This window comes from Neovison vison, chromosome 4 (assembly GCF_020171115.1).
Source record: "Neovison vison isolate M4711 chromosome 4, ASM_NN_V1, whole genome shotgun sequence".
NCBI classification, from domain to species: Eukaryota; Metazoa; Chordata; class Mammalia; order Carnivora; family Mustelidae; genus Neogale; species Neogale vison.
In genome coordinates, this window is record NC_058094.1 from 91,054,404 (window position 1) to 91,076,467 (window position 22,064).

Consider the following 22,064-nt stretch of genomic DNA (forward strand, 5'->3'; position numbering starts at 1 on the left):
GTTGTCATCTGTAGTCACCAGTGTATATAATAGATACTCAGACCTCACTCATTTTATAATTGATAGTTTTTTGCCAGTGTCTCCCTATTTTCCTCACCCCTGAGCTCCTGGTAACCACTTTTTTACTTTCTGTTTCTATGGGTTCAGTTAAAAAAATTATTTTTAGAATATCATTTGTAAGTGATAGGATGCAATGTCAGTCTGTCTCTGTGTGGCTTACTTCAGTAGCTGAAGGCCCTCTAGCATCATCCGTGTTCCTGCAGACAGCAGGCTTTCCTCCATCCCAGGGCTGAGGGGTTCCCCGTCGTGTTTGTCTGTGTCTAGAGTGTGTGTCACATGGTCTCAGGTATGTATCTCCCACTTTTTCTTTGATCCGTTCGTCTGTCAGTGCATCCCCAGACTGTTGTCCTGTCTTGCTTATTGTGAACACAGGAGTACAGACACCTCTCTGAGAGAGTGGTTTTGTTTCCTCTGGATATAATCTGGAAGTGGGATTGCTGGGTCTCATGGTGTTTCTAGTTTTGATTTCCTGAGGGTCCTCCACATGGGTTCCCACAGTGGCTGTGCCAGTTTACATTCCCACCAGTGGTTCGAGAGCCTGCCCTTTTCTGCATATTCTTGCCAGCATCTGCTATATGTTGTATTATTTTAAAGATTTATTTATTTATTTTAGAACAAGGGAGAGAGAGCACAGTGGGGAGAGGCAGGGGGAGAGAGAGAGATGCAGACTCCCCACTGGGCACGGAGCCTGACATGGGACTCAGGCCCATGACCCTGACATCATGACCTGAACCGAAACTAAGAGTCAGATGCTCAACTGACTTTACCACCCGGTCGTTCCTCCTGTTGTCTTTTTGATAATTGATGTAAGGGGTATGATGTCACACCTCAGTGTGGTTTTGATTTGCATTTCCTGATGCTCAGTGACACTGAGCACCTTTTCATGTGTCCGTTGCCCTTTATATGACTTTGGAAAACAAGTCCCATTGTCCAATTAAAATAGTTGTTTTTTTTTTTTTTCTCTTGGGTTGTATGAGTTCCTTGTATGTTTTGGGTTTTCACCCCTTGTTGTGTGAAACTCTATCTCTTTGTTGTTGATGATTTCCTTTGCTGTGCAGAAGCTTTTCAGTTTGATGTAGCCGCACTTGTTTATTTTTTCTTTTGTTGTCTTTGCTTTTAGTGTCTCATCCAAAAAACGACTGGCACGGTCAGTGTCAGGGAGCTTATTCCCTGTGTTTACTTCTAAGAATTTTTTGGTTTTAAATTTTATAATCAAGTCTCTAATCCATTTGGAGTTAATTTTTGTGTGTGTTGTAATACAGTACTCCTGTTCACTCTTGGGAGAGCAGCAACCGGTTTTCGCAGCACCATCTCGAAGACTTTCTACTCTCCACATTGTCTGTTCTCGGCTTCTTTGTTGAAAATTAATTGATCACATATGCATGGGGTAATTTCCGGACTCTCTCTTCTGTTCCATTGACTTACGTGTCTGTTTTTATGGCAGTACCATATTGTTTTGATTACAACAGCTTTATAATACAGTTTGAACCCAGGAAATGTGATGTCTCTGGCTTCAGTCTTCTTTCTCAAGATTGCTGTGTTCAGTTGGAGTCTTTGGGCCGCTTTTCCTATTTCTGTGAGAAATGCCATTAGGATTTCGATAGAGATTGAATTGAATCTGTAGATTGAGGAGTGTAGAAAGGTAAACAATTCTGATTCTTCCTGTCCATGAGCAGGGGATGTCTTTCTGTTTGTTTGTGTCTTCTTTAATTTCTTTCTTCATTGTCTTTTTTACTCCCCTTGGTTAAATTTATTTTGAGGTATTTTGAAATTATTATTATTATTATTTTAAAAGATATTATTTATTCATTTGACAGAGAGAGATCACAAGTAGGCAGAGAGGTAGGCAGAGAGAGAGAGAGAGGGAAGTAGGCCCCCTGCTGATCAGAGAGCCCGATGCTCAGGACTCAAAGCCTGATCCAAGGACCCTGGGATCATGACTTGAGAGGAAGGCAGAGGCTTTAACCCATTGAGCCACCCGGGTACCCCAAGGTATTTTATTATTTTTGATGGAACTATACATGAGATTATTTTCTTAATTTCTCTTTCTCATAGTTTGTTGTTAGTGTATAGAAGCACAACTGATTTTTGCATATTAATGTCATATTCTGCAGCTCTATTGAATTTGTTATTCTAACGGTTTTTCTCATAGAGTCTTTAGAATTTTCTATATATAATACGTCATCTGCAAATAGAGACAGTTGTACTTCTTCCCTTCCGCTTTGGATGCTTATTAAATTTCTTTTCTTTGCCTTATTGCTGTGGCTAGGACTTTCAGGACTATGTTGAATGAAAATGGTGAGAGAGGACATGCCTGACTTTCATGTGATCTTACAGGAAAGCTTTCTGCTTTTCACTGTCGAGTATGGTGCTATCTCTATGCTTGACATATGTGGCTTTTATTATGTTGTGGGATATTCTCCTAATTTGTAAATTTTTGGATTTTGATCATGGAATATAGTTGGATTTTATTAAATGCTTTTTCTGCACGTATTGAAATGACTATATGATTTTTATCCTTCATTTTGGTAATGTGGTATATCACATCTACTGATTTGCTGTATGTTGAACTGTGTTTGCATCCCAGAAGTAAATTCCACCTGATCGAGGATTAGGATCCTTCTAATGTACCGATGGATTCAGGCAGCTAATTTTTGTTTGAGGGTTTTTATACACTAACAGTGTACAGTAGCTTTTGCAGTAGCCCCCAGATGTGAAATACTTAGAAAGGCAAGACATGTACAAGTATTATAGGCCAAAAACTATAAGGTGCTGATGAAAGAGGTCACAGAAAACCCAAATAAATGGAGAGATACAGTGTTCATGGACTGGAAGACAAATTAGTAATGATGTTCATACACTGGTCTGCAGACAGAACGCAGTTCCAGTCAGGGTCAGACCAGCGTTGTTTGGAGTGTGTAGACGAGCTCATTGTAAACTTTATTTGGAAAGTACAGAAACTAGAATAGTTGGTACATTTTTTTAATTTAAATTTTTAAATTTTTTAATAAACATATAATGTATTTTTATCCCCAGGTGTACAGGTCTGTGACTCACCAGGTTTACACATTTCACAGAACTCATCATAGTACATTCCCTCCCCACTGTCCATATCCCCACCACACTCTGCTGTCCCCACTCCCCCCAGCAACCCTCAGTCTGTTTTTTGAGATTGAGTCTTTTATTATTTGTCTCCCTCCCAGTCCCATCTTCTTTCATTTTTCTTTTCCTACCCCCTAAAACCCCATGTTGCATCTCCACTTCCTCATATCACGGAGATCATATGATACTTGTCTTTCTCTGATTGACTTATTTTGCTAAGCATAATACCCTCTAGTTCCATTCACGTCATCACAAATGGCAAGATTTCATTTCTTTTGATGGCTGCATAGTATTACATTGTGTATACCACATCTTCTTTATCCATTAATCTGTTGATGGACATCTAGGTTCTTTCCATAGTTTGGCTATCGTGGACATTGCTGCTATAAACATTCAGGTGCATGTGCCCCTTTGGAGCACCACGTTTGTACCTTCAGGGTAAATACCCAATAGTGCAATCTTTGGGTCATAGGGTAGCTGTGTTTTCAACGTTTTGAGGAACCTCCATGCTGTTTTCCAGAGTGGATGCAGCAGCTTGCATTCCCACCAACAGTGCAGGAGGCTCCCCTTTCTCTGCATCCTTGCCAACATCTGTCATTTCCTGACTTGTTAATTTTAGCCATTCTGACTGGTGTGAGGTGGGTTCTCATTGTGGTTTTGATTTGTATTTCCCTGATGCCAAGTGATGTGGAGCACTTTTTCATGTGTCTGTTGGCTGTGTGCATCTCTTCTTTGCAGAAATGTCTGTTCATGTCCTCTGTCCATTTCTTGATTGGATTATTTGTTCTTTGAGTTTGCTAAGCTCTTTATGGATTTTGGATACTAGCCCTTTATTAGACATGTCGTTTGCAAATATCTTCTCCCATTCTGTCAGTTGTCTTTTGGTTTTGTTAAAATTGTATTTATTGAAGAGAGAGCTAATGAGCCCAAGCAGGGGGAGGGGCAGGTTGAGCGAGTTGCAGGAGGAGGGAGAGAGGGAAAAGCAGGCAATGGGGGACTCGATCCCAGGACCCCAAGATCATGACCTGAGCCAAAGGCAGATGCTCAACCCACTGAGCCCCCCAGGGACCCCAGTGGATACAATTTTTAAAAGAAGAATAAAATTTGAAGAATTACTGACTTTAAAATTGACTTTCAAACTTAGTGTAAAGTTGTGTGGTAAAAACAGTGTGGTACTGGTGACAGGAGAGACACATAGGTTGATGGCTAAAGTAGAGACATTGATCCCTAAAAACATGGTTAACTGATCTTTTAACAGGGGAGCAAGATCATTTTAATGGAGAAAAGATAGTCTTTTCATTGGAAGATATTGGCACAGTTAGTTGGCCATCCACATGTGAAAAAGAAAAGAAGAGAAAAAGAACTTCATTTTTAAGCCTCATATGTTCTTCCAAAAAATTCAAAATTGATTCTAGATCTAATAACATAGACTGTAAAATTATAAAACTCTAAAAGAAATTGGGAGAAAATTGTCATGGGTTAGGCAAAGACTTTTTGGTTGATTCTTAAATATGATCCATTAAAGGAAAAGAGCATAGGCCAGACTTCATCAGAATTAAAAATGTCTGCTCTGTAAAAGAAAATGAAAAAAAAAAAACATGGTAATAGTGGGAGAAAGTATTTGCAAATCACATATTTAATATGTGTCCTGAATATACAAACAGCTCTCAAAATTCAGCAGGAAGAAAGTAAACAACCTAAGTGAAAAATGTGCAAAAGACTGGAACAGAGAGTTTGCCAGAGTATACAGATGGCTGAGAAGGGAGCGTGTGAAAAGACAGGAAGCGCAGCAGTCACCAGGGGAACACAGACTGAGGCTGTAAGCGGTGCCACCACACGCCTGCCGGGATGGCTGGAGTTTCTGTGATTCTGAGTGCTGTGGACTGCCAAGGCTCCCCGCACTGATGCAGCTGCTCTGGGGCCACTGGGAAGTGTCCTCTGGAGGTACCAGTGCACTTGTTGTGTGACCCAGTGATTCCAGTTCTGGGTACTGACACAGAAACGCTGGCTGTTCGCACACAGAAACCTGTACGTGTTTACACTGCTCCAGTTAAAATTGCCAAAAAGCTGGAAACAACCCAAATGTCTGCCAGCAGGTGACTGGATGCGTGTCTGGGGTACATCCGCACCAGGGCTACTGCTGGGCGATAAAGGATGAGCGGCTGGTACTTGGATGCCAGGGACAGACCCCAGAAAGCTGGGTGGCATCAGTAAGGGTAACGGAATCAGTGTGATACTGTAACAAGGAAAGACATAGAACAGGATGGAAAGCACAGGACAGAACCTATTAGTGTAGAAAAAGTTGTTATTATGATGGAAAGAAGCCAGTCTCAAAAGTACGTACTGTGTGATTCCATTTGTGTGACATTCTCCAAAAGAGCTGCGGGGAGGCCGCTGAGTGGTTTCCAGAGGTTGGGGGTGGTGGGAGGAGGGTTTGGGGGTCATGCAGATGTTCTGTGTCCCGATTGTGGATACACAGATCCATACAAGGGTTAAAATCAGTAGACTGACTGATTTACCATAGATAGTTTAATAAAATAGAATTAAAAATTATCTGTATATGGTTTTCACCTGTGTGCATGTCTGTGTACGTGAAGAAAAGTCCTTGGGATAAAGTGCCAAGTGAGCAGTGGTTCCTTTGGTGCTGGCTTTATTCATGATTTTTGTTTAGGCTTGTGCTTTTCTGACTTTTCTGAATGTTTCCATACTGAACATCCACTACTTCTGAAATGAAAACTGCCTGAAATTATTTGAGAAAAGACCCTTAGTGGCTTCCCTTCGGCTACAGAATGAAGTGCCTCTAGCCTTCCCTGCATGCTCCCCACATGCTCCCCACATACTGGCAGCACACTCCTGGCACAGTCCCCACTCGCTCCCCGCACTCTACCCGCACACTCTTCACACTCCCTGGTTCTGACACAAAGGCTGGCTTCCTGCCGCTGCTGTCTCAGTCTGAGGCATCACTCCCGCCTGTCGGGGGAGCGCTGAGGGTGATGGGAACTGTTAGGCTGCTCTTAACGAATTAAGTACCATGTGAACCTCCATGGTGTGCCTGCTTTTAATGTCTTGTGTTTTTTACGAGGTGATTTCAGTGAACTTACAGGATTGTGAAAATTCTGAGAATACCCCAGGCCGAGTTTACACAGTCTGACAGTGAAAACTCCGCGACCCTTTGGGGCTGTTAGAAACAGGGTAGCAGCTGACGTGGGGTGGCGGGGGACAGGGTGAAGCTGTCTCCCAAATGGCGGCTGCCTGGCTGTAGACTCAGTCTCACGGGAGCTGGTGGGACTCTGGCCGAAGCCGTGGTAAGGGTCAGCACCACTGCTGCTGTGGGTACAGGTCAGCCCCCCAGACAACTGGTCACAGATGTGGCCTCTGCCAACATGTCCCCTCTGTGTCTCCCTCCTGTGCAGTTTGAGTTCATGATCCAGTCAATCCTGTATGCCTGGGACGTGTGGCTAAAGGAGGGCACGGTCATCTGGCCGACCACAGCCGCACTGCACCTGGTGCCCTGCAGCGCCGACCGGAACTACCACAGCAAGGTGCTCTTCTGGGACAATGCCTACGAGTTCAACCTCAGTGCCCTCAAGTGAGTGCAGTGGGCTGTGTGCCAGTGTGTTCTGCTGCGCAGGCTGGGGAGACCCCGAGTGCGGAGCCCACCACGGCACTGAAGGGGATTCATGCCAGGCCTGAGAACTAGGAAGGTCGACCCTCAAGCCTTTATGCTGGTAGCAGGTGTGACGGGAGTTAGCAAGGCTCAAATATAGTGGGAAAATGTGGTCACGGTTACAGATGAGGCCTTTATCGGTACATGGTCTGTTAACACACAAATATGTGCTCCTACTAAGAGCTATTCAGTTTTAAAGGATCAGAAAATGTTATTTGTGAAGTCATCCCTGGCAGTTTGCAGAGGAAGCGACGTCCCACAGTGCTCGCTTTCCTCGTTGTAGACACGGATGCACTTGCACTGCTGAACTAGGTTGTAATCTAAAATGATTGGCTGATGAGGCCTTCATGTTCTCACTGTTGCTGCTCGTAAGAAGATGATGACAGAAGCTGGTGTGTCTTGGTTGTCTGGGGATGCCAGCGTCAGCCCTGGGAAGTAGGGGGTCCCACGGATCAGTACTGCAGGACGTCTCACGTATGCCGTGAGGGCCCGGTGAGCATGGGTGTCTGCTGGGTACAGAAGAAGGGAGTCTCTGGGCTCTTTTGGCCTTTATTAAGCAACTCAGAAAAAGAGACGATAAAGCCACGGGAAGATGCCTTCCCCAGTTAACATGTTGGACCACTGTACTCTCAACCCAAACCATAAAGAGGATGGGGAGGAGAGGTCCCTGACAGAGCTGGCCCATCGTTCATCTAGGGCCAGGTGTGAGTTCTAATCTTGGGGCCCAGTGATGAAGGCAGAGTGGTCCTGAGAAAGGAAAGGACAGAGCAGCGGCACAGGACGGGCCCACACAGTGTGTGTGGGAGATGTGGGGCATGAGGGGCACAGGCGGCAGAGTGTTCTGGGCCACGGATGAGACCCTTAAAACTACTTTCCTTCTCTCATACTGTGCACTGAAATTTAATTTCACATGGATTTAAGAGTTTTGTGTTAAAGCATCTGCATTAACTCTTGGAATCGGTGGGGGACCATGTGTCAGGTTTTGGTTGGAAAGAAAGTGAACAGAAAGAAGAAAAGCACTGCTGGACTTGAGTCTGTACAAACGGACAGTCTCTGTGTGTCGGCAGCTGAACATGGTTTAAAAGGCAGCCGTGGCTTGGAGGGAGGTGCCAGCTGGCAGACCCTAGAGACAGTTAGGAAAAGCTGAGTGTCCAGTGAAATTATAACCTTATTCCTTGCTTATAGGAATAATCAAGTCACAAAAACTAAAGTCACCAATAAATATTTGAAAGAAATCCCAGCATTATTAGTGATTGAAATGCAAATTAAATGCCATTTTTGCCAATTGGATGGACGAAGATCACATTAAAATGGCATTTGGTGCTCTCTGAGCTATAGGCGAGGTGGAGGAGACGCACCCGTGTGCCCAGAGCTGTGGGTGCGGGGGACATCCACCCCCTTCCCCATTGGTGCCGCGACAACCTGCTCCCAAACACACAGCACGGGGAACAGCCGGTCCCGTAGAGCGTGGCTGGATGGCTGTACACCCGTCCAATGGATTACGAGATGGTGACACCGGGGGGACACGGACCACATACGCAAAATGGCTTCTGCTTGCATAAAAACACACAAATAGAGCTCCAGGGGAGAAAATGACTGTAGCAGAGTGCCGAGGCAAGGGCATGGGAGACTCAAGGTTTTTCTTTGGACTTTTCTATATTTTCCAAATTCTTTATATGTGCATAATTATTATTATCAGAAAAAATATTTTTAAAAACGTGGCCATATCGTGGCATCATTAAAATGTTGACTTTCAATTGTTATTTTAGAAGTTCGTGCTGTGCTCAGTTTTTGAACAATTTCCTGTGGTACGTTGCGACTGGGCAAACACCACGTTCCGCAGTGGGGTCAGGCACAGTGACGAGGAGGCATGGTGCGGGGGCTCAGCCCCTGTGTGTGGGGACCCCTTCTGAGAGTTGGGCTGATGCGGGTCAGAGAGAGTCACCTAGAACAGGAGTGTCTTATTTACTGTGAATATCTTACTATCCTGTACTCGTCCTTCTTGTGCTGTAAGAGGACGTGTCCACAGGATGAGTTTGGGTCAGGCGAGGGAGCCCCACTGGGCTCCCATGCTCTCTGTCAACGTGACAGGAGGAGGGCAGTGGGATGGGTCTGGGCGCTGCCTGCAGAACGGTTGGTTTCCAGGAGCTTAGGCCCTACGCAGAGGGTGGTGGTGGGAGGCGCTTGCACTGTGGTCTCCCCAGGCCGCCTGTGGGGACCTCTAGCCCATCTCGGTGTCCTTGTGCCGCAGGCCATGGATTGGAACTCCTTCAAATGCTGGAGAGATGCCGAGAGTGCTGTGGTCGTGTGTGCGTGCATGTGTCAGAGCCTGAGATGTCGGTGTGATGCCTCTGAGCAATGTCTTTGACTTTTTCCCTAGATCTTTAGCAATTAAGGAGTTTTTTTCGAAGCCCAAGTATAACCACATTTTGAAATCAGAAGACTGTCTCTCGGAGCCATGCACCATATTGCAGCTGGACATGAGGACTGTGCAGATTACCGACCGGGAGTTGAGACCAGATGCACACTTCCCTCTCATGTTGTCAGCGGAGCTCGCGCATCGAGACTTCTCTGCGGATATCATGAACCTTGCTTTGATTTTCCCAGAGTCTTTGCTTCTTTATGTTTGGTTTTGCATTTTATATTTTTAAGTTATTTTCTTTACCGCTGGCTTCTTCAACATCATCCATTCTTTTCAGATTTATGTTTAATATTTTCAGCATCTTTGGATTCTAATACATCATATCCAGTTTCTTCAAGGACTGAATTAAAATTGTTTTCACTACCGTTGATGACAGAATTCTTAATTCTTACTCTTACTTCCCCCTGTTGCCACGAGGTGGTGCGTGTGGCCACAGGATCTCATTTGGTGGTGTGTGGGGAGGTGCAGGAGCAGCGAGCGAGTGTGGGGGTCCTGGGCAGCCCCTATGGGGTTCCGATGGGCAGAACAACGTGGAGACTGAACTCTTGACTCTGCATATAGTTTTGCAGAATAGAGACTGGGCCTGGAACTTCATTTATGTAAAGAATTGAGAGGGAATTCAGTTCCACTCATGCCTGGGCAGATGAGGCCCAGATTGCTTGAAACCTTTTGTCATTATCTGCAGCATTTGGATTTATGATGCCAGTTTTAGTAGTTTCAGGAGGAGGAAATTTTACATGGTGTTGGAGGTGTTCAGCTAAACCAGCAAGTCCTGTTCACCATTGCTGAACTAGATGGTTCTGAGGGCAGTGCAGGGCGGTGGGATTTGTGGGGCAGGCCCAGGCTGACAGTTGCTAGTTCTTGATCGGGGGGACCCTCGTGGCCCAGTCCTGTGCTTACAAAACCTGTGTCCCCTTCTTACCATCCGCTTGATCAGACGCTGAAAGGTGATCTGCACTTTGAGATCAGGAAAGCCTGCGTGCTGCACGGGTTCACGGCCTGGTTCAGCGTGCGGTTCCAGAGTCTGGAGGAGGACAAGCCCCAGCTGGTGTTGCGCACAGGCCCCTTCCACCCATGAGTGTGTGTCTCCCGTGGGGGCCCCATAAGCAGCCCCGGGAGGAGCTGACGTGGCTGGCCTGCCTTCAGGTGGTCAGCCCTCTGGCTGAGACCCAGCGGTCCTGGGCCGTGGCGCATGGTGTGCGGGCCCTGGGTGGGCAAGTCAGGGCTGGGCCCCACCCGTCCCCGTGCTGGGCTCCCCTGAGCTGCCCTCTGACCCCTGCATGACTAGGAGGAACAGACTTGGTCTTGGCCTTGGAAGTTGCTTTAGCGTCCCACGGTCTCATAGAGCTCTAGAGGCTTTCCACTCCGACTGTCCAGGGGAAAGTCAGTGCTTCTTGAGACAAATTTCTTAAAGAGATTTTATTTATTTATTTGTCAGAGAAAGCACAAGCAGGGGGAGCGACAGCCAGAGGGAGGAAGCAGGCTCCCCACTGGCCCAGGGAGCCCGATGTGGGACTCGATCCCAGGTCCGTGGGACCATGACCTGAGCCGAAGCCAGAGGCTTCACATACTGAACCCCCCCAGGTGCCCCTTGAGACAACTTTTCACACAGTAACGTGATGCCACTCACTTGCTCGACAAACTGGAAAGCTTCAGTGGTGACAGCAGCCCCCGTGGGGATGCTGCCTCCCTCTGGCGCTTTTCTTGTCCTGTTCGGTAACTTGTCTGGACCAGGGAGGGTTGTGGCAACACCTGGTTATATGCCAGCATGGCAGTGAGCCCAGGAGGATCTCAAATGCCCTTCTGGAAAGTGGGGGCAGAGGCGAGGGGCTGTGCGCCCTGAGTGTCCTATGGAGGAAGCAGGGCTGGGGCTCTGGCCAGCTTTCCATCCAGGTCCCACGAGCACAGATGCACGGTGAGGGTAGGACCATGGCAGACAAGCAGGGGACAGTCGTGTGCCCAGGTGGTCTTCCCCCAGTGTGTCCACACACAGTTGGTGTAGGCTTGCAGGGTGCAGACACAGGACGGGCGCTCTGTGAGGGTGGAGAGAGACCCTTCCAGTGGTTGAGGCAGGAGGGAGGGTGGGCCAGTAAGTGGGACCGTAGGCTGCATGCCAGGTGTGGGGCTGAGGCGGCAGTGGGTGGTCGGGCCAAGCTGTCTGAGCCGGTAAGACCTGAGGAGCTTGGGGTGTGACTGTGTCTCTCTGATGTTACGTATGTCCCGCTCACCTTCCACTGGGCTTGCATGGGAATGACGACTTGTTGAGCTGCAGAAATGGGGACTCCAGCACTGGCGGCTCAGCGACCAAGCAGGGGACTTTGGGGATGTGTGGGGCTGTCACAAGGAGTGAGGGGCCTGGGCCTGGCTGTGTGTGCTCTGAGCCACCAGTGCCAGCTGCCCTCCCCTGCCCTGAATCTGTGCCATGTTCAGGAGCTGCTGCCTCCCTGGGTCGTAACTCAGTCCCTGTCCCCACAGAGGCCGTCCGGGATGTCAGGCTGGGGTGAGTCTGTCCTGCGGGGAAGCCTAGAGGGTCTGGCTCCAGAGCAGTGATCCCTGCCCCATGCCTTGCAGGGAGAGGCACAGCTCTGTTTTCAGCTGGTTTACCAGAGAGTTGGCCATGGCAACATGGAATCAGGAGTTCCTCTCTCACCACCTGACCCTCCCCACATCCGGCACCTAAATGGAGAGCATTGGGTCCGAAGTGCTGGGGAAACTTGGAAACAGTGTCTCTCTGGCTGGTCCCATGACTCAAGGTTCTCGATCTCACTGAAGATGCTAGAGCAGGGGCAGTGCTCACCAGAAGCCCTTGCTCCCAGGGGCACGGAGTATGCAGGCTCTGTGCCAGGCTGAAGCCCAGGCTTGATGCAAGGGGGCTCTGTAAGCCTGGATCTCCCTTCTCATCCTGGGGCTCACCCTCTGTGGTACATCTGGAGTCCAGCCAAGGGCTCAATCTCTCTCCAGCACATCTGGAGTCCAGCCTGGGGCTCTCTATCTGTAGCACATCTTTAGTCCAGAAGGGACTCCCTCTCTGAAGCCCATCTGGAGTCCAGCCAGGGGTTTTCTCTGTAGCACATCTGGAGTCCAGCCAGGACTCACTCATTCTGCAGCACATCTGGAATCCAACCAGGGCTCTCTCTCTCTCTCTCTCTCTGCAGCACATCTAGAGTCCAGCTTGGGGCTTACTTTCTCTGCAGCACATCTGAAGTCCAGCTGGGGCTCACTCTCTGTAGCACATCTGCTGTCCAGAAGGGGAACCCTCTCTCTGCAGCCCATCTGGAGTCCAGCTGGGGCTCTCTCTCTCTCTCTGCAGCACATCGGGAATCCAGCCGGGATCTCTCTGCAGTGCATCTGGGAGTGATGAGGAAAACCTGTGGAGCTCTCTTTACAGGCCTTGGAAAAGTAGCCAAATGAAACACACCTCCTTCTTTGGTTAAAAATGTTACTGCTTATCTAGATTTAAAATGACCTTTTTGTCTTCAATGAGAACGTGTGTAAATATTTATGAGCCTAAAAATGAGGATGGAACACATGTTTGGGTCCAATAAGTTTTAATTAGACAATAATAGATGAAATATTTGATTTCTAAATATTTGATTTCTAAAAATGAAATTAAAAAAAGACTTAGAAGAGATACTCATTTTATACAAAGTTAGATTTTCAAATGTGTCTAGAATCATGGTAGCCCACACCAAACACGTTTCTGTGTCCTTCTGTCACAGTTAGGCTGGGACCCCTCAGCGGTGTCCAAAGCCTCAGACCATGGTGGTCACCTTGCACACCTTTCCTCCCCGAAGCCCCTACTCTCATCAGATGACTGTGCTTTCCATATCTACTGAGAAAATAAAGCAACTGTAAGAGGACTTCTGCACTCTGGGAGAAGAAAATCAACAAACTCGGAAGGTTGGGTGATGGTAGAGCTGTGAAAAGAATGTTCTGGATGCTTATATCAAGATCAACATCTCCTGTTCTGTGGGTTGCCTCTTCGTTTGGGTGGGCTGTTTCCTTTGCTGTGCAGAAGCTTTTATCTTGACAAAGTCCCAAAAGTTCATTTTCACTTTTGTTTCCGTTCCCTTTGGAGACATGTCTTGAAAGAAGTTGCTGTGGCTGATGTGAAGAGGTTACTGCCTCTGTTCTCCTCTAGGACTCTGATGGATTCCTGTCTCACATTGAGGTCTTTCATCCATTTTGAGCTTATCTTTGCATACGGTGTAAGCAAATGGTCGAATTTATTCTTCTACATATAGCTGACCAATTTCCCCAGCACCATTTATTGAAGAGACTGTTTTGTTTCCCACTGTATATTTTTCCTATTTTGTCAAAGATTAATTGACCATAGAGTTAAGGGTCCATATCTGGGCTCTCTACTCTGTTCCACTGGTCTATGTGTCTGTTTTTATGCCAGTACCATGGTGTCTTGGTGATCACAGCTTTGTAGTAAAGCTTGACATCAGGTAGTGTGATGCCCCCAGCTTTGTTGTTATTGTTTTTTTCCCAACATTTTCTAGTAATTCAGGGTCTTTTCTAGTTCCAAAGAAATCTTAGGATTGTTTGTTCAAGCAATTTGAAAAATGCTGGTGGAATTTTAATCGGGATGGCATTGAAAGTGGAGATTGCTCTGGGAAGTATAGACATTTTAACAATGTTTATTCTTCTGATCCATGAGCTTGGAATACTTTCTCATCTTTTTGTGTCTTCTTCAATTTCTGTCATGAGTGTTCCATGAGTACAGATCCTTTACCTCTTTGATTAGGCAAATGACACTACAGACAAAGGGCTGATATCCATAATCTATAAAGAACTCCTCAAACTCAACACCAAAAAAACAGGTAATCATGTGAAAAAGTGGGCAGAAGACATTTACAGACACTTCTCTAATGAAGGCCTACAAATGGGTAACAGACACATGAAAAAGTGTTCATCATCACTGGTCATCAGGGAGATTCAAATCAAAACCACATGGAGATACCATCTTATACTAGTTAGAATGGCCAAAATTAACATGGCAGGAGACAACATGTGTTGGGTAGGATGTGGAGAAAGGGGAGTCTTCTTACATGGTTGATGGGAATGCACATTGGTGCAGCCACTTTGAAGAAACTAAAAATAGAGCTTCCCTATGACCCTTCAGTTCCACTACTGGGTATTTGCCCCAAAGATACAGATGCAGTGAAAAGAAGGGCCATCTGTACCCCAGTGTTCATAGCAGCAATGGCCACAGTTCCCAAACTGTGGAAATAACCAAGATGCCCTTCAATTGATGAATAGGTAAGGAAGATGTGGTCCATATACACTATGGAGTAGTATGCCTCTATCAGAAAGGATGAATACCCAACTTTTGTAGCAACTTGGATGGGACTGGAAGAGTTTATGCTGAGTGAATTAAATCAAGCAGAGAAAGTCAGTTATATGGTTTCATGTATTTGTGGAGCATAAGGAATAACATGGAGAACATTAGGAGAAGGAAAGAAAAAGTGAGTTGTGGGAAATTGGAGGGGGAGACAAACCATAAAAGACTGGGGACTCTGAGAAGCAAACAGGGTTTTGGAGGGAACAGGTGAGCCTGGTGGTGGGTATTAAGGAGGACGTGGATTGCATGGAACACTGGGTGTAGTGCATCAACAATGATTGCTGGAATACTGAAAAAAAATAAAATTAAGATGTTAAAAAAAGTTTAAAAAGGCAAATACACACACACAGGAGCAACAGAAGCTGTCAGTCTGGGTGTAGTTCACAGAGGGTGTTAGAAGAGGTGTTTTGAGGAGGTGGCCTGAGGAAAGAGAGCTCTTCAGGCAAAGGGTAGCAGCAAAGGCCCTGGGGTGGAGGCATCTGGCAGCCTCTGGGCACCCATCCTCCTGGTGCCTTTCCCACCTCAGGCCCTTGGAGTCTCCAGCTACAGACGAAAAGTTAAAATCTCCATCCTTTGTTGGTCAGAGTGTGAATAGCTTTCCAATGCTCTGAATCCCAGCCCTCCTCCGGAGTCCCTTCTGGCTCTGAAGCTAAGCAGACAAGCAGCTGGCCTTTGCTTGAGGCAGGGTTGTGTGTAGGAATACTTGTCTGCCTACTGGTCCTGGTTCCCTGCCTCCCCGAGTCCTCTGCATCCTCGAGCTGACTGCTGTGAGCATCAGACCCTTGAGGCTGCAGAGCTGTCTCAGTGCTGTGACAGGAGGAGCTCTTGCGAGATGCATTTGGCCGGTTCTTTACAAAACTGTTCTGTGCACCTGCAGATGGCGCCCCAGGGGTTTAGACCGTGAGTGTGGGCTTGTTGCTCTGGAACTCAGCTGCCAACTGCGCAGACAGTCTGTCATCCAGCGGGGAGCTGGCTAATGCGTGTGCAGCCACGTGAGTGCAGACGAGACCCCAGGCTGCAGGACCCCCAGCCAGCTGGTGCTCTCTGCACGGCCGTGAAGGTTCTCGGCTCTGCCTTGCCTTGGGCAGACCCTGGCTGGGGGGGTCACAAGTCCTGTCTTGGGCCTGGGCTGCAGCCCTCTGAGGGTTTGCCTCATTCTGGCCGATCCGTGCACCACAGGTTCTCTGGGTGTGGACACTCCTGCTTAGCATGGGGCACGAGAGGCCCCATGTCTCACTGTGGTTTTCAGCTCTGTGGGGCTGAGGCGTCCCCAAGAGTCGCCCCCCACCCCCAGCCAGCACCAGGGGCAGGAACTCCCTCCCCACTAAGCAGCTGGGTGGGTCCAGGGGCGGCACAGGCGTCACCTGAGTGTGGAAGATGGTTGGTGCCAAAGCAGGGGGATCTGAGGACCAACCCCTAGAGGACCCAGAGCCTCTGTTTATCAGCAGAGGACAGGGACCATAGACAACCTCACTCCGGTACATTGTGTGGCTCTCTTGCCACCTGGTAGAGCCAGTGGGTTGTCCACCCGTGGAAGTACCTGGTGCAGTTTTTCTTTAAGTAGAAGGCTCTTGGAGATTCCTTCAATGTGTAGAGCCTGGAAGGAGACTTAGAGGTCACTTGCATCAGGTCCAACTTTGTGTCACTCTCCCACTCTCAACTGTGCTTCAAATGCTGTTGGCCTTATTGCCTGGAATTCCATGGCCCTCAGATGCTCTTCGTGTCTCAGGGCAATTGCTGTGCTCCTGGCCTACAGGTCTCTGTGTCCATCAGCTGTGCCCAGTCTCTTTGGAGCAGTTTAAGTAGGAAGAGCAGATAAAATGGTGACTGACCCTCCCATGCAAACTCAGGCCCTTCTTTTACTCACACTGACCCTGCGTGGACCTCCTCTTTCATGGGCTTTTTGGGGGGAGTGGAATTTGTGGCCTTCAGCCCAGTATCCCCACCTGAGGGGGGTCACCCTGGGCTGTGGACGGCAGGGACTGGAACAGGGAGCCATGGCTGAGGGGCTATAGCCCTGCGTTCCACCAGGATGGGCACGCACCCCTATCTGGTGGGCCCAGAGGTGCTTCCTCAGCTCCCCCCTTTTGGACACTGCTTCAAGTGTTCCTCAGTCAGGCTTCATCGGGCTGGGCCCCTGAGGGTTTATATTCGTCCCCCAAAGTGAGGAAAGCCAGTGAACTCTGGCCTTCCTTCCTGCCAAGGCTGACACTCGCGCCAGCAGCTGGTGAGAGGAGAGGAGGGCGTCTGGGCCCTGGGTTCCCTGGACTGTGACCCAAGAAAACACTGTGGTCTCTACAAAGAGGGTCCTGTGGAGAGTCCATGAGGAAACCTACAAGCAGCTGTGGGGCCACGCAGGAGAGAAAAACAGAAGGGGTGTCCAGACCCTCGAAGCTGAGGACAAGGGACTACTGGTGCCATCCCCATATGTCAGCCTGCAGTGGGAGAGGACAAGCGCAAAGCTCCTTGCTGGTTGAAGCTGGCCCAGCCAGAGGAACTCAGCAGCCCTTTCTGGTGAGGCTCAGCTCTTCCCCCACACCTGCATCCCAACAGGCACAGGCAGGTCCTCGGTGGGAGCCCCCAGTGGGCATGGCATGGCTGATGCCCTGAGGAGGGCCTGTGTGCACCCGTTGCCTGGCTGCGTGGGAGGAGGAGACTTAAGGAAGCACGCCCCAGGAGTGAGAAGGGGCAGGTGGGAGGACAGTTGTAGGGGAGGAAAGTCAGAGGGTGGCCGCAGGGCTCTGCCCTCATGAGGGCTGGGCTGGGCCAGGGTGGCTCTTGGGTTAGACACTACCTGCACCTGTCCGTAGCTCTCTCCTGGGAAGTTGAGATCAGGACATCATCTTTGTGATGACCCAGTGCATTGAGAGAAGCCCGTCTGGGACAGACGCCATGTCCTGGCATTCAGCCTGTGACTGTGGCCACTCCACTTTCGCAGGAAGTGAGAACACACAGAGTGGAGCCCCTACAAAGGCCTGGTAGTCCTGACCAGGCCCTGAGCAAGGATGGAAGGACCTCGGAGCTGAACGGCTCATCTCCGGAACCCTCCCCTGCAGCTCGAGGCAGCCCGGAGGCCCAGGGACTGCATGTCACTGGTATTCAACATGCTTGTGTTCCGAGTTAGTATCAGCAAAACTTTAAGTTACATGATAAAGATAATTTAGGTTGACATAGTGAGATAGAAGTTTTTTTCTTTAGAAATTGCCCATACATTATCCATGCAAGAAATACTGACCTGACACAAGACACATGTCCTCAGCTTGGCGACATGGTGAGAGGTAAGCAGGATACAGTCCACTTTACTGTGAAAACCCTCAGCCCCTTCCACTCCTGCCAGAGGCTTGGGACAGTTGTCTTATATTCAAGGGGACTTCGTTCCCTGCCCATGTCATGAGGGTGTGCCGAGGGTCAGGTATATGGAAATGCATGGGAATCTGCAAGGCAAGGGAAACACTCCATCCAGCCATACATCTGTCCACTTGTCCACCCATCCCTCTGTCTTGCCCATGCATCCATCTGTCTATTCATCTGCCTTTGTCAAGCTTTCTTCGTTGGAGTCCGCCGCATTCACACTCGGGAACTCGGGTGCTCATAGAGCCGTGAGAGCCTCACTAACCCTCTTCTACAGAATAATAAATGGGACTTGAGGAGGTTAAGATGTTTTCCCAAGGTCACCCAGCTGTCAGGCAGGCACTGGACGGACCCTTGTTGTGACAGGCACTGGCGTGACAGATGGTGATTTCGGGTGTGTGAAGGGAAGGCCCCTTGTAGGCTGGGAGGGGCTGGGGATGGGCTGCCTTCTTCATTGCTCTGCAGCCCTTGCTTTCTCCCTAATGCATGGATCTTGTTGGAGCTGTTCTGCTCCACTGTACCCAGCCCAGAGGGCCGTGAGTAATGCAGGAGGAGCTGCGACCTCTGGGGAAAGCAAAGGGTTGGCTCTTGGGAAGACTGGCCACATCAGCTGAGGGTACTGTTAAGTGTGGCCTGGGCAATGAGTCCCGTTCTAAAAACTCATTATGAAATGGTAGTTCATAAACTCACTTGGGAAGTGAAAGTGTTTTCTGCCGAGCGAGGAGCTCCGCAGGTACTCAGAGTGAATCGGTTGTGGTGATGCTGGTGATAACGTTGACCATGGACAGTTATGGGGGTTATGACTTATGCAGCATCTTGAAGGAGGTAAGACAGCCAAGTTTACAAAACGGAAATGGGCTACATGTTCAAAAACACATAAAAGTAGAGTTTGAGTGAAGCCTTAACCAGAATAAGAGTGTTTGTTTTTTTAATGTGCTAGAACATAATTAATATTAAATGATTTCCAAAATAAATAACTCCCTGGGAAAACACACCAGAGCCTTCAGCAGTCTACTCTGTTTTCCATTGAAGGACAGTCACTCACCTCCAAAATTCATCAAAGTTCAGGCTGAACACAGAAGAAACAAAATAGAGGCAAGCATAACCTCAATATTTTCCACCTTATTTCTTATTAATTTGATGTTTCATGTTGCCCTTTTCATATTTTGGGGATCTATATTTGTTGAAATATTCTCCCTTAAAAAGTACTGTATTTTTCAGGATTCTCCCAAGAAGCAAAACCAATAGTATTTCTGTGCCTGTACGTCTATCATCTCTCTATTTCTACACCAACCTACATCTCCTGTACCTTTATTCTGGCCATCAAGATCTGCATATGTGGACTGGTGTCCTCTTTCCCGCAGGCTGGAGACCCAGGAGACTCATGCCAGAGTTTGAGACTGAAGGCCATCTTCTCTCAGAAATCTTTCTTTCCCAGGAAGGTCAGGCTCATCTCCACAAAGACCTTCATCACCCTAGAGAGTGTCACCTGCTTTACTCAAAGTCTAATGATTTAAATGTTAATCACATCTCACATGTGCCTTCAAAGAAAGGCCTAGTGAAGTTGGTGCAAAATTCACCATCAGAAGTACCATTATTTTTGTTTATTTTTATAAATATTTAGTTATTTAAATATTTTTTTAAAAAATGGATCTTGCCTCTAGTCAAACACTTAGAGCTAACTTCTACTGTGCAGGAAACAAATAGCGGAAGGATGAATGGAACAGCAGACCACGAGGCTGGTGGCCCAGTCTGAACTCACCAATTGCGGAGGAACGGCTCAGCCACCAGACGTGGCAGGGACAGGACGGATCCGTCCACTCCCGCAGAGGGTGGGCGGAGAGAGAGGGCTGTGGTAAAGAAGAGGGATAGCAGACACAGGAACAAAATACAGTGCGTACTCCATGTCTGAGTCCCGATGGGAATAAAACCAAACATGAAAGAACATTTTTCTTTTTCAGACAATACGGCAAGTTTAGTTTTGAAATAGGCACAAACTGATACAAAGAAACTGTGGTGAATTTTCATAGGTGTGAAAATGCCATCACGGCCAAATAAGAAAATGTCTCTCTCTCTAAGATTTGATTTATTTATTTGAGAAAGCGAGAACAAGGGAGAGAGAGAGAGAGCAGGGGGGAGGGACAGGGAGAGGGACAAGCAGACTATCCCCTGAGTGCACAGCTCAACTTTGACCCCAAGACCCCGAGGTCAGGACCTGAGCTGAAATCAAGTCAGACACTGAATCAGCTGAGTCCCCCAGGAGCCCCAGAAAATGTCTTTTTTATTTGAGATGAGACTGATGGTTTTGCAGATGAAATGACATGATGTTTGGGGTTTTCTTTGAAATTATTCCAGCAAAAAGAAAGATGAAGATTAGTGAAACAAATATGGCAAAATGCTGATAATTGCCAAAGGTGGGTGACGTGCATGAGAGGCCCACTGCTTTATTTCTGTGTATGTCTAGACATTTTCACCAATAGAAGTATAAAATAAGTAAACTTAAATATTAAAATTTTGCATGTTTACATATACATATAAATAGGTATTAATAGGTCTATTAAATTTTATATTAATTTTTATATAAAAATCTTATGTAACAATTTGAATTTATGTTGGTAAAATTGTATTTGTTGACATTCTTTTCAGCATCTTCCAATGCACCTTGTATCGAAGATAAAAGTCACATGCTTCCTACTCTGTTACAGTCATAAAACCCCGCTGTTCCTGCCTCATTCCCATCTCTGCATTAGGACATAAATCTCATTAGGGGAAATGTTTGTTCACTGATATGCCCTAGCACCTGCAAACTAATATTTGTTGGATGGATAACTATTTTTTTACAGAAAATACTTTAAATTGTGAATAATCATTTTGTAAATTTGAGCAATGTTTCTATTCCACATAGTCTGAAGAGGAGCCAATACAACTTTCCAGTAATGAATGAACAAGTATAGTGTCAGCTCTTATCTTCTTTTCAGAGTTGCTTTTTATAATCTATACATTCTACAAACTTGGTAATATAGTACGGTCACTGGGAGATGACCAAAAAGATTCACATTGAGTTGTACTAGCAGCGCATTTATGAATCTTAGCAGAACACACATAAGAACATCTCACACTTTTCTCAAATGCAACCTGACACATTTGGGTGGAAGGGAAGTCAGTTTGCCTGACCAGGTGGGTTTACTCCTGGGTTATCCTAACAACACTTTTATCTATAAAATGGTGTGCTGTCAGGAAACCCAGGAAGTAGGTCCGAGTCTGAAAAGCCCAAAGCAACATCAGATGAAAATTTGATTCATAACAAGTAAGAATTTTTTTAAGATTTTATTTATTTATTTGAGAGAGAGAGAGAGAGAGGGAAGGAGAGAGAGCACAAGCAGGGGGAGGGGCAGAGGGAGAGGCAGGCTCCCCTCTGAGTAGGGAGCCTGATGAGGGACTTGATTCCACTATTCTGGGATCATGACCTGAGCCAAAGGCAGACGACTTTCTGACTGAGAAACTCAGATGCCCCAAGAAATGTTTTCTGAAGGATAAAATTATTTGTTGGTTGCCACAGAGACCACAGAGCCAGCAAAAACAGACTTTAGTGATTTAAGACAGCATTACACTGTTAACTGCTTATTCGGGCAAGGCCACCAAATAAACAGCTAAGAAAGATAAAAATTGTTTTTCTCTTGAAAATTCTTCAAGCTTTTTGAAGCTCTTCTTTTTCAAGCTTTTCCATGCTCTTCCACTTTTCAAGAAGAGCTGGATGACTCACAGCCAGGAAAGTACTGACCTTAAAAGACAAAAAAAAAAAAAAATATTTACTTTAACCAACAAAATGCGTTTATTCAGGAACCAGAGGAACTGCGATCAGCACCTGTTTGGAACCACAGGCCAGTCTGGAGAACCAAGGTGAGGAGGCTTTGTTCTAGAGAAGAGGGGGGTGGGCGGGTCTGTGTGGAGCCCTAACCCTCTGCCCCAGGCTTTGCTTCTCCTTGCAGCGGGGATGGCAGATGCTGTGCGGGACTCAGAGGAAACCTTCCCTCTTCCTGGGAGCTATGAGGGAAGTGGTAAGGCTTGTGCTTCCCCTTCAGGGCCTCCCGACTTTACTTTATTTTTTAAAAAAT